Source organism: Dreissena polymorpha, unplaced genomic scaffold, assembly GCF_020536995.1.
Source record: "Dreissena polymorpha isolate Duluth1 unplaced genomic scaffold, UMN_Dpol_1.0 chrUn016, whole genome shotgun sequence".
In the NCBI taxonomy this organism is placed as follows: domain Eukaryota; kingdom Metazoa; phylum Mollusca; class Bivalvia; order Myida; family Dreissenidae; genus Dreissena; species Dreissena polymorpha.
In genome coordinates, this window is record NW_026273330.1 from 303,703 (window position 1) to 317,611 (window position 13,909).

The following is a 13,909-nucleotide window of genomic DNA, read 5'->3' on the forward strand; positions in this document are numbered from 1 at the left end:
CGCCTAGACTGGATTTTCGTTTATAAGAGACCTCCTTTAAACAAAAGCTTCCATACAAGCGGAAAGTGTCGTGTCGGATTAGCACACTCTTATAAGGGACGACACTTAACGCATATGCATTAAGGTCAGTATTGCCATAACGAGGCTCGTAAATGGTTGAACACAGACCCTACATTATCCAGATGGAGGAGGCGGGATTTAAATGCGAAATGTGAGGACATAAAGACGGAATCAAAATTAAATAAAAATCATTAATTTAACGGTATCAAAACCAAAATTCTATACAAAGGAAATAATGGAATTAAAAGGTCGATCGACTAACATAGCATGCTAATGTGCAGGCATACGGTCTTCTGTTTTTATTTTGCTGTTTTCAAAAGCTTTAAAGGGGCTTTTTCAGATTTTGGAATCAATTGAAGTTTGTCATTAAATGCTTTATATTGATAAATGTAAACATTAGATATAAAAATATCCAGTAAATAACCAACAATAACATTAAAGAAAGAGACAAAAAACCTGAACGGGGCTCGAACCACTGACACCTACGGCCTTGGAGTAAATAGTCTTCCACTTAGACTACTCGGCCACCTGTGCCTATGATGTATTCTATACTATATATAAGCAATCCTCGTAGTATCACAAAATATAACGACAAAAACAGAACTCACCAAATTATTCAATCGTTTCGCGTTGCAACGCTTATAATTTTCTGGTTTTTAAATAATCAGAGAATGCACATAATGGATATTTTAGAGCATGGTAAATGTTCAGTATTACTGTTTCATAACAAATATCATAACTACGACAAACATTTGCGAATCTGAAACATTTTTTTTCATTTTGTCAATTTACCAAAGCGTGAAAAGGCCCCTTTAAATCAGTCTCTGTACGTGTTTTTAGTATTGGTTTGATCGTCTGCAATACTACTTATTGTGTACCTCAATGTCGGACACAGCTGAAATGAAGGCTAAACTATATAACCGCGCTCTGGGTAAACGGGGCTTAATGCATGAGCGAACATTGCCGTCCCAGAATAGCATGTGCAATCCACAAAGGCTATTCAGGGACGATATTGTTCGCCGGAACAAGATATCTTTTCGCTAAGCAGATACTTCCTTTAAACGAACATGACCATAAAGCCAGGAAGTGTGGTCTATGATAAGCCTATGCAGACTGCACAGGCTTATCTGTAACGATATTTTATGCATATGAATAAAGCCCGATTTTCCGCTGGTATGGAATCTTTGTTTAAATAAAGACCTCCTAAACGACTGTCTAGGTGGAAAGTGTCGTCCCTGATAAGACTGTGCGGACTGCATGGGTTACATGAAACGACAGATGATTTCACTTATATTTAACGAGGATAAAAATAAACAGAACTTCGTAATTCATTATTTAACCTAAAAGTATGACCGTGCTTCATTCAGGCAGTGGCTTAATAAATGATTTTGGTATTATTCTTTTATGACGTTTACTCCAGCGACGTTTGGTACATACATCTGTTTGTCTCTACATTTAAATCAGCTTTTGATTTTGGGATTTGTATTATCTGCCCTTAATTAAGACAAATATAAATAATTATTTCTCGCAATACTCCGCCAAGTTCGCCATTGAAAGAATAGTGGTTCAACATGGCCATAGTCGTAGACATTACTGGCGTATCTCGTATAGAAATAGTAAGCAGATACACTAGTGTAATACTCAATTATAGATGGGTCATCGGGTACAATTAATTACTATTTTATCTTAATATATTCAGGCATATAATAATCGCAACAATTGACCTTTGGAACACTCAATAGTTAAGTCCTTTAAAAACATCGAATATACCGCAGAATTATATCGCGATACAATAACGGTATATCTTAAATTTAGATCTACCATTATGGCTGTGCTAACATGTGCACCGTTGGGTATTAATTTGATGCAGTTCAGGCTGTTGGCTTTACGTGTGAATTGTAGAAAAAAAGCTTTTTGTGTAAATTGTAAGCATGTCTTCGGCAAACCAAAGTTATGCATGGCAGGGTTATTTAGTATATGTGTAGGTACCAAGTGTCATTAATTACGAAAGTGTACGCACTTGTGCTATGGGTTCTTTCAAATAATTGCATGTTCCAAAAGAACAGGATATCGGACATAGTTGACACGGATTCGTAACACAATATGAAGCAAGTGTAGCCACTTAACATTTAAACATAATTTTTATATATCACTTTACTCAACGTTTCGGTCAAAGCTCTTCATCAGGAGTAAACATTTTTATATAAGACGAACAAAATCATTCACGCATATGGTGTGCTTTTCTTCAGACTACAGTAGCATGTGAAGCAATTTCTTTAAATATATGAAAACATTGATAAACGTACGGACGGACGGACTGACTGACCGACCGACTGACTGACCGATTGCCTGCTTGCTTGCTTGAATGATTTAAATACTATTTTATTTATGTCTACATATATTTGCCGCAACACGCAGTTCTTGACGTGGTCAGTTAAAACTTAAAAAACGCCTACAATCGCGACGGAGAAACAACAAAATTAACTTCCGGTATAAACTGGGTTTTTCGACCAGGTTCATTACAGTGGGAAATTGTAAATAACTGTCAATGGTAGTCTATTTATCAATTTTAATATTTGAAGCGTTTTACACGCTCTTATACGACTCTTCTTTGTACATAAAATCGTAATGAATGCCACAATCACTTGTTTATATCCCTGTTTAAAGCTACTGTATAGACAGTAAGGTCTGCTTAAATCATTTCGATAATAACTGTATTCTGCTGAATCATGCGCGTATTTTCAATAGCATTATTGTTCGTCGAATTAAAATTTAACGAATTTCAGATATTTGCCGGTCGGCCATCTTGAGGTTGATATACTTAACCCATTTATGCCTAGGGGACTCTCCCATCCTTCTAAATTGGCTTAATTTATTTCCAAAATGAGGGATGTCTGGTACATTAATTTCTATATTTAGAATATTTTTTACAGAAATTCCTTTAAGCAAACAGTGCAGAACCTGATGAGACGCCGCAAAATGCGGCGTCTTATCTGGGTCTACGCTGTTTGCCAAGGCCTTTTTTCTAGACGTTCGGCATAAATGGGTTAAACATTATGGCACACACCTGTATTCCCTTTGAATGTGTGTGTGTGTGTGTGTTTCAAAGTCAATGAGGTCCTTCCCCCCACCCTTGTGCTGCATTATGTCTGAACGCGGAATGAGTCCCAGCGCTCCTTTTAATTCAAATTATTAGACTCGCGTTGAAACGCTTATTGAATGACAGCTGCAATCCATGCCCAGCTTTATAGTTTTACCGAAAGATGTTCAATGTTGATGGGGATAAGCCGGAGTACCCGAAGGAATCCCGACCTGTCCGGTATGGTTATCACTAACCAAACTCACCAGCATCTGGGAAATTGGATTGAACCCCTCGGACAGAAGCGCGTGTACTAACCGCCGTGCTTGTTCTAACCGGACAGTCACTCCCTATGGATGTGAAGCCTGCGATGTTATATGAGGACTGCACGTGCGTTAAGCTCCGTTTTTCCAGAGCGAGACTCATATGTAGAAGTAGTTCACAGGACAAGCAATGTTAACAGGCGTACAGTTGGCAATATGGTGACGCCTTTACCCCTCCCCCCACTCCCCTTCCAATTGAGTTGTTGGTATCATTATTGATTTTTCTTTAAATATCCAATTTCAGTTATCATTTGAACAATGTCGGTTATTGAAGGTTCACTTCAGTTTTCACAACCAATAAAATGAAGACGCATTTAAAATAATATCATAATAAGTTGTATATCACGTTTCATTCGGCTCATTGTAAAGCGCCTGGTTGACGCGTAACACTTCACTTGAGAATCATAGAATTCGCTCTATAAATACACTGTGGTATTGTATATCAAAAACAGTACAAAAAAGAAAAAATACTAGAGTACATCGTCAAAACGAATTCAATAACATTATCAATAATCAAATATAGCAGTAAGAAATGATACTGCATATTTGGTGTGTGAACGCCCACTCAACTTTCTGATAACCTCAGCAATGAAGGTGTATCATGTTTGACTATTTTTGTACATATATTTGTGTATGTAACTACGTTGCACAACGTGGCTCGAACGTTGTATATTATAAGGTTGAGTGGACGAACGTAGAGCAGAATTGCCACCAAGCTGCGAGGCGCTCTGGATAAACTGGACTTCGTGCATGCGGGCAAAGTGTCTTCCCAGATTAGACTGTGAAGTCCGCACAGTCTAATCAGTGACGCAACTATTCGCCTCAAATGTATTATCGTTTTGAAAATACTTCACTTAAACGTAAAATCCCATGAAAACGGAACATTTTCGTCCCTGATAAGCTGTGCGGGATGCACATGCTAATCTGGGACGACACTTTACGCACATGCATTAAGCCATGTTTTCCCAGAACGAGACTCAAAAGATGCCGTTACGTGGAACATGTGCATTTACGTAGCACAAAGTAACAATACAGCCTATACGAAGCGCACCGTAGAGCAACATTGTCTTAATCTAGCACTTGAAAAGCTACAATACATTTAACCGTGCACAAAGTAGAAAAGGTTTGTCTGTTAATGTTACAAAGTACAACAACTTTGCCTTTACGTATCACAAATAAGAATAATTCTTCCTTCACGAAACACAACGATAGCGCTCGCAGGTATTTGATAAGAATCCAAACAATCATTGTGTTGATCTCCCCCAGTTATATCATGTTTATTGTTCTTGTAACCATCTAATACGAACTTTAAAGTTGAATGTCCGGTTCGAGATCATATTCGAAAAAATTGCTAAAATATGAGTTGTGAAAAATATAAAGCTGCGATAGAAGATATTCACACAAATGCAACATGGAATTCACTCATGCATTTGAGCCGCCGCCCGCGCTCAGTGAAAATGGGGCTATATGCGTGTGCGTTAAGAGTCGTCCCTGATTAGCCTGGACGGTGCGCACAGGCTAATCAGGGGAATTAATTTCTGTCTTAACTGGATTTTCGCCAAATAGATACTTCATTTTAATTCTATAAATTTAGAACTTTCGTCACTGATGTGCAGACTGCACATTCAAATCAAGGATAAAACTTTACGGACGTGCATTAAACGCCGCTTTCACAGAGCGATCCTCAAATGTACTTTATGACGTATTGGACCTATACAAGTCGAAAGTACTCTACAACCCTGCCTGTTGAGAATATGTTGAAATTTACCCAGCGAGCCCTCCTTCTATGGCTTCTATGGTAGTCCTTGAAAACATCCGTGTTGAACGAATTCTGCAAACTACGAACAATACCAGTTGCGGTCGCTGGTTACGAAGTTGTAAGATCCAATATGTTTAGTGTAGATCGGTTTAACAAGTGCACTTAAATTATCTTCTTTATCATTAAAACAGTGTTTCTATACGAATTCTTCTTAAATAAATTGAAGTGCCGCACAAAAAGCATTTTTCGAGTCGAGTATTATATTTTATAAAAAATCATAAATGGCGACATTTGAAAACGAAGTCAGCAAATTAAAAAAGATCGTCTTCAAAGTTGAAACAAGTTATAGCTAATATAAACGTTATTTTTGCTTCTCCACTAAAAGTAAGAAACATATTTTTGCATGACGATTAATATTTTCTATACATTCCATCGTTCTTCCATGTACTATTAACTACTCTGTTTTCGCAATGTATTATGTGTTCGCAATTTTAGGTATTTGATGTTACAAACAAGGAACCGTTTCCTATGAATGGAACTGGTAATATAATTCCGAACAGACTAACCACGGTCAATTCTTTTTTCTTGTAATAATTTTTCGTTTTTAAGAAGTATTTCCAAAACCAAAAGCTAGTCTATACGGAAAGGGTCGTCCCTGCGACACTACACGCACATGCATTAAGCCCTGTTTTTCGAGAACACTGCTCACTATTGTACATATGTCGCATTCGCAGCTGTCAACAATCAAATTTAACTTTATTTGATTTCAGCGAAGCGTTTATGTAACAATTCCACCCGATAAAAGCATGGTTGACAACTTAACAAGGTATACACGTGTATTTGTTTCCATAGAGCGGAACATATTTTAATGGTCAATAGTTTTTATGAATGAAACCTTCGGTTATTCTGAATGGGAACTTTAAAATAAATGCATCAATTAATAATGACTGTATTGACGTTTTCAAATAGGACTTCCGCTTTTTCAAATAGTCTAACAAGCGTTCTTTTTGACGGCCTTCTGGCGATTACAAGATTATCAATCTACAAATACAAACTTCTTGCATCTTAGCAAATAGTTTAACAGACACAAATCTGCCTATAATATCTTTAATATACAGTGATTGTATGATTGCGTTTTGAATATTTTATCATTGTTTTATTAAATTTGTTGAGTCATTTGTCCCTTGTATTTATTGTATCATGATTGAAAACAACTTTCTTTGATCATTGATATCAATATTTTAGTAACCGACTTACCACGAAGATGCAAATAAGAAACCATACATTGAGAAATGAATGACGTTTTTGTGTGAGATTTTTTTTGCAAAATTAGCAAACTCGATATCATGCAACACTGACCGAGATTGATGAAAATCAGATCAATACTGATTGCATTAGAGCCTGGACAACATGTTGAATGTTAACAATACACCAAGTAATACTTTGACATACTTTTTAAGCATATATAAACTACATTCGAATTTGACCTATATAACCTAGATGCAAATCCTAAAAAAGATTGGGGAAGATCGGATGAATATTGTTCGAATAGGAGCCGAACAACATGCCGAATGCTAAAAATGCATTAAGTGACCATATTACCTAGTATCTGACACTACATGACCCATCTTCGAAATTGACCTATATATCATCCGAATTCAACTTCTGACAAAGATTTATAAAGATCAGATGAATACTGTTTAACATAACATGTTCCTTTTTTCCAAACGTGCATATAAAAATCAAATAAAACAACAAATAATAAACTTCATGATCTATTTATTGGCTGCTACTATACTACCTCCAAAACCAGTACCAACAAGAATACGTCCGGTGTGCTTCCGGGTCAACTATGGCCGACGTTGTTTTTTTCCAATACTCTGAGAAATAAGTGATTTTGTTTTTTTAAGTGATTGCATATTAAAAAAGGATTCTGGATAGTAAAATAAAGTGAGTAAAAGTGAGCATGTGAACTTTATGTTATCTAACTAACAGGCAGGTGCCAGGAAAACATTATAATTTTGACAAACAATGTGTTAAATAATTTTAAAAATTTACATGAACGCAGCCTTATTGGACACCATGTTCATTGAAGCTTGACCATTTCACTATCGATTCTTTTTTAAATAACGAAGGTAACCTTCGACCACTCTATCTATACTTCCCAAAAAAGATCAGTACCACGTAAATGTCAACAAAGGGCAAACATGACAAAAAACGTAAAAAAGAAATCAACTCGACGGGTAGCGTCAGTGAACTAGAAACGGACTCTATTGAGCCTGAACTGTCTAATAAACAGTCTTCAAGTGATCGTGCTGCATCAATTGAAATAAGAAGCGGCGAAGAAAATACGCGTAAAAGTGAAATCTCTGACATAAAAAACAATTGAAAGACATTAACTCAAAATTGTCGAAGATTGTTTCAAACGTCGACAAATCAATCAACAAGATGAACGATGAGGTGAAAGATATAATAGAAAGAGACGACGAAACACTGAAAATCTTAGTGAACGATCTCTTCGATAAACTTAAAAAAAAAGTTTATTAGCATCATGTACAAAAAAATTGAAATTTTAGAGGCAAGACTATTTGAGAAGGAGATTGAAAATGATACACTGAAGAAAGATGTCAAAAACCTAAATTCGCAAGTAAATATACAGTCGGAAGAAAACACAAAACTGAAAGCTGAATTAGCGAACCAGGAATACAACAGAAGAAGATCAGAAAATGACTCTAACCAATATAGTCGAAGCAATAATATAATTCTAAGCGGAATAGATCATTCAACCACAGAAATTGACCCCAACGGAACGCCTTTATTTGAATCAGCAGAGATCTCCATTGCCAAAATTAATAGCATCACCAAAAAGAGCCTTACTTTGGAAGACGTTGACATCGCCCACCGACTGAAAAGGAGTCCAAATGGCAAGAAGGATATAATCTTACGCTTCAAATCACGTATGACGCGTAACCGCGTGCTGAGGCAAAGCAAACTGCTTCGTGCGAAAGGCGTGTATGTACGTGAGAATCTAACCCCCCTAAATCATGAGGTGTTTATGAGCGTGAAACGGAAAATGTCGGACGAAGTCAAAAGTGTCTGGTCCAGGAACGGTGCCATCTCCTACAAAGACGCAAGAGACGTGGTTCATCGCGTAGAATGGGAGGACTATCAGCACTGGCTTGATATACCGTGACCTAAAAAATAACATTGATACCTCAAAGAACATTTACCTAAAGTGTTGATAGAGTAAAAATTAAAATTACACTGCTTGCGCTAGTCTTTGTACACTTCATACTAAAGGTGCTAAATTACCAAAAACGATCATGTGATGTAAAAGTTTTAGAGGTGTAAAAGTGTTAAGGTTGTCAACGCTACTTTTTCCGCACTTTACTTTGTACTCTCACTGGACTGACTTGTTAATACATAAAGCTTATTGCACGAGTTGCACGAGGATCCCGTTTTTTTATTGAGGCCGATCAATACGATTGTTTACAGTGCCTGATAAAATTAGATACGATTACAATCTAGACACAGGTTAAATGTACTGAGCACTATAAAATGCCACAGGGCAAAACCATGGCATTTTTTATGAAAACAGAAATATGGTTTATCATTACTTTTAACGCCTAAAAGAGTTTGTTTTGTTTTTTTCCTTCTGTTTTTTGTTTTTCGCTGAAGAAAGAAACATACAGTGGCCGTGCTGCATCTTTTATGAAAAAAAGATGTGTGCCTTGGCCTTACTGTATTTCTTTGATTTTGTTAATTCTAATAATAACACATTCCTTGTCACTACCCACTAAGCAAACATAAGCAACCAAAATACATATTTCTATATCTTCATGTACAAACACTTCAATATAAGTATGCTTAATTGCCCAAGCATAAATGATATTTACTAGTGATTGATGTTTTATATAATCCTAAGCTTCGTTTTTTTGCCTAGACTTATGTCCATCTCTGCTATTTATTGCAGTAATTGCCTTAAAAGTATATCGGGCGAAAATATCCGGAAAATAAATCAAATCATATCGTTAGCATTGCTCTGTACTTTTAGTTGATTAACGTTTGTGCAAAATAGTCTTTACTAAAACAGCAATACGGTATTACTTATACTGCAACTAATACATCTCCTTACTCGATCTTATATTAAAAATGTACATATATTGTGAGCTAATGATGTTCATTTATATAGTTTCCTCCTCGCTATTGCATAATGTAAACCTGATATGGTATAAACTTAGCGATGCTCACTATACATGTACTTCTTTTATTCTAAAAAACTCATCATGATCTAATGTGTCATTGTGCTGTACATCTATAACATATTATTAAATGCTGGCCTGTTGATTACATGATCTTATGTGTCATTGTGCTGTACATCTATAACATATTATTAAATGCTAGCCTGACTCATCATGATCTAATGTGTCATTGTGCTGTACATCTATAACATATTATTAAATGCTGGCCTGACTCATCATGATCTAATGTGTCATTGTGCTGTACATCTAGAACATATTATTAAATGCTGGCCTGACTCATCATGATCTAATGTGTCATTGTGCTGTACATCTAGAACATATTATAAAATGCTGGCCTGTTGATTACATGATCTAATGTGTCATTGTGCTGTACATCTATAACATATTATTAAATGCTGGCCTGACTCATCATGATCTAATGTGTCATTGTGCTGTACATCTAGAACATATTATTAAATGCTGGCCTGACTCATCATGATCTAATGTGTCATTGTGCTGTACATCTATAACATATTATTAAATGCTGGCCTGTTGATTACCAAGCCCACTCCTTTATGTGCAATTCACGATGCTTTTTGTTTCGAAGCAAATTAATTGAAAGTAAATTTACGTGGTAACACTTAAGAAAAACTGTAGTCACACCAAATTATTAGAAAAATGATAGAAATATAGTCTAAATGTCTTATCATTTTTGAAATCAAATTAGAAATTGTGTGCATATCTCATCGAGGAAAATTTCTTATTATCCTGAATTATATAGAGATACTAAACGAAATAGTTTTTCCCTTTTTTATTTAAATACAAGTAAGTCTATTAAAATATTATACCTGAAAATAACCGTTAAAGGGCCACAACAGAGTAAAATCTCTTAAAATGGCGAATATAACATTACGGTTCTTTTTTATTAAGCTTATTACACGGAAAATGTATTCATAAATTGAAATAGAAAAAAACAATTAATCTAATGTATCGTCTGTTTTGTTTGTTTCTATTCGTGTTAACATCTAGTCGTTCCTTGGTTTGAATTTTGACGTCTTTATATGTACAATGTCTGTGTAATAAGAGTCTTTTCTCGTTTTGAATTTTGTTGTCATAATATGTTCAATGTAAATATTATAAAAGCTTGTTCTTGTTTGAATTTGACCACATGATATGTTCAATGTCATTGTATTGTCGTGAATTGAAATAGAAAACAATAATTCATCTAGTGTATTGTTTGTTTTGTTTTGTTTGTTTCCTTTCTTGTTTACATTTTGACGTTTCTTGTTTTGAATTTTGACGTCATAGTATGTTAAATGTCTGTAAAATAAGAGCTTTTTCTTGTAGTGAATTTTGTCGTCATAATATGCTCAATGTAAGTATAATGAGAGCTTTAACTAGTTTGAATTGGACGTCATAAAATTTTCAATGTCAGTGTAACAAAAGCTTCTTCTTCGTGTAAAATTTGACGTCATAATATTTTATAATGTCAGTGTATTAATAGCTTTGTCTTCTATGAATTTTGCCGTCATAATATGTTTAATGTCTGTGTAATCAGCGCTTTCTCTTATTTTGAATTTTTGTTCAATGTCTGTGTAATAAGAGCCTTTTCTTGTTGTGAACTTTGTCGTCATTATATGCTCAATAGCAGAATAATAAGATCATTTTCTTGTTTGAATTGTGACGTCATTATATGGTTAATGTCAGAGTAATAAAAGCTTCTTATTCGTCTAAAATCATAATATGCTTAATGTTAGTGTAAAAGGAGTTTTTTTCTTGTTAGAAATTGTACGTCATAATATGTTCAATATCAGTGTAATCAGAGCTCTCTCCTGTTTAAATTTCGACGTCATGAAAGGTTCAATGTCAGTGTAATGAAAGCATTTTGCTTGTTTTCAATTTAAACGTCATAATATGTTCAATGTCTGTAATAAGAGTCATAATATGCTTAATGTCAGTGCAATAAGAGCTTTTTCTTGTTTTGAATTTTTACGTCATAATATGTTCAATGTCAGTGTAATTAGAGCTTTCTCTTGTTTTGAATTTTGACGTCATAACTATTTTGTTAAGGGCATTTTTTTACACAACTGTTATTCATACATTTAATTTGTAATATGAAGCCCAAAAGAGCATTAAAAATGCTACAAAACAATTGATGGTAAAAAGACCAAAACGCTCGGTATGGTGATTTCTCGGACTGCCCCTCTTGAAAATAAGTATTATCCCATTTTACACTGCGGGTGTTATGTAGAATATACTGGTTGTGATTGACTTTGGATAAATATATTTTAATTTCTAAAAAGTCAAATAGGTTTTAATCGATTGGGCCAATCAGGGCCGGTAAGAAAATGGAGCGAAAATCAACTGTAACATGGTCGCCGTGGTGTAATGGATATGGTGTCCGCCTTGCGACCGGGAGGTCACGGGTTCGATCCCCACCGTGGGAGCGTTCTTTAGATCTCCCACAAAGACACCAAGTACTGGTTCTAGGCCCAGGAAACGGACTCTAGAGCGTTTATATAAGCCTAAGGCTTTCGACGCAATCGAGCTAAAATAAATAGGTTTAAACTAAACTAACTGTAACATTATTTTCCAAGTGGTTTGATATGAAACACGTTTGTATTTCCCAGACCCGTTTTGTATTTTCTGCGCATGCGCGGAGGTGATTTCTGGTAGATCCGGAGTCTCGAAATATCGGCAGCAGTACACTAAGATGAAAAGACTAAAAAATAAATCAAGGTTAATGCTCTCAATAATAGCGTATATTTCTAAAATAAACATAAATATACTTAGAATGGAAATATTTAATAAAAAGTTGCAGTGGCATGAAGTTGACGCCTCGAACGGCCACGCATTAGTTATTATTTTTGCTGCAGCATTTACGGGAAACTGTGGATGAACGTGTCAACTGTTGAAGCACGTGGTAATTTTTACAGACAAGACGCTGTCTTACTTAATTATAATTAGGACATATTTTTTGTTTAACCCATTTATGCCTAATGGACTCTCCCATCATTGTTAATTGGATCAATTTATTTCAAATATTAGGGATGTCAAGTATATTTATTTCTATATTTAGAATATTTCTTACAGAAATTCCTTGAAGCAAACAGCGCAGACCCTGATGAGACGCCGCATCATCATAGTAGAATGTTCGGTCCGCTGATATGATTTTTTTGGTTAAAAATGTATTCTTTTCTTAGCGAAAATTCAGTTGAGACAACATGTGGCATCCCATAACTCCGAGTTGACTGCACAGGCTAATCTGTATCGCGTTCTTAGACAACGGGGCTTAATGCATTTGCGTGCAGTGTCATCACAGATTGGCATGTGCAGTCCGCACAGGCTAATCAGGGTCGACACTTTCCGCCTAAACTGGATTTTCGTGTAGAAGAGACTTCCTTTAAACGAACAATACCATAAAAGCAGAGAGAGTCGTCCCTGATTAGCCTTCGTGGACTGCACAGTCTAATCTGGGATGACACTTTACGCACATGCATTAAGCCCCGCTTTCTCAGAACGCCTATCATGTTCCCAGAGCGAGGCTCGTAATATTTTGTGATATATAATAAGGGAGCTTCCCGAACCTTGGTTGCTTCTTTCCACGATTTCTACGTCGATTTCACTAGACGCTTGTTCCGGTGAAATTTCGATCGCCCGAGACGCTTGGTCGTCTGCCGGTTCAGACGACGGAGGCGCCATCTGCTGGCGCGCTTTTGTATCGAAGCCGAATCTACCGGTCGCGCTGTCTGGATAGTTTGACGAATAATATACACGGTTTGGTTTCCGGTTGTGGTAGAGACAATGAAACAAAAAAGGCGCACTCTTTTCTGTGTTAGTTTGCCTAATAAGAAATACGACATTCTTCGCTTGTAAGGTATTTTTCGTTTAAAGTCGCATCCAAGAATATATTTAAAGAAAGAAAAAAAGCAACCTTCACAGTGCTCCAGCTAGGATTTGAAAAGGGCAGGGGGGCTTTTTTGTCAAAAGGGCACTTTCGACGCGCAGTATATTGTCAAAAGGGCACTTTCGACGCGCAGTATTTTGTGAACGTGCCGTTCGAGCGCGCGGGTGTTTCTGGAATGCTTCCTATTGCATGTTAATTTATATGTTATAAATAATTGTATTATTCTCATTATTATTAAACCATTCAAATATAATGTCTACAAGGAGGATTAAAATAATTACAATGAAATAAGAGATTTATGAATTATCATATTAAAAAAAAAAAAAAAAAAAAAAAAAAATTGAGAGGGGGGGGCAGGGCGGGGGGTCGGGGGGCAGGGCGGAGGTTCGGGAGGGCAGGGCGCGGCGCCCTTCGATTAAGGCCTAGCTGGAGCACTGCTTCATCTGGGCTTGTACCACTGACCCCTGGAGTAAAAGTCTAGCGCTGAAACCACTCGGCCATCCGTGCTCATACAATTAGTAATTTATTTTATGCTTTATA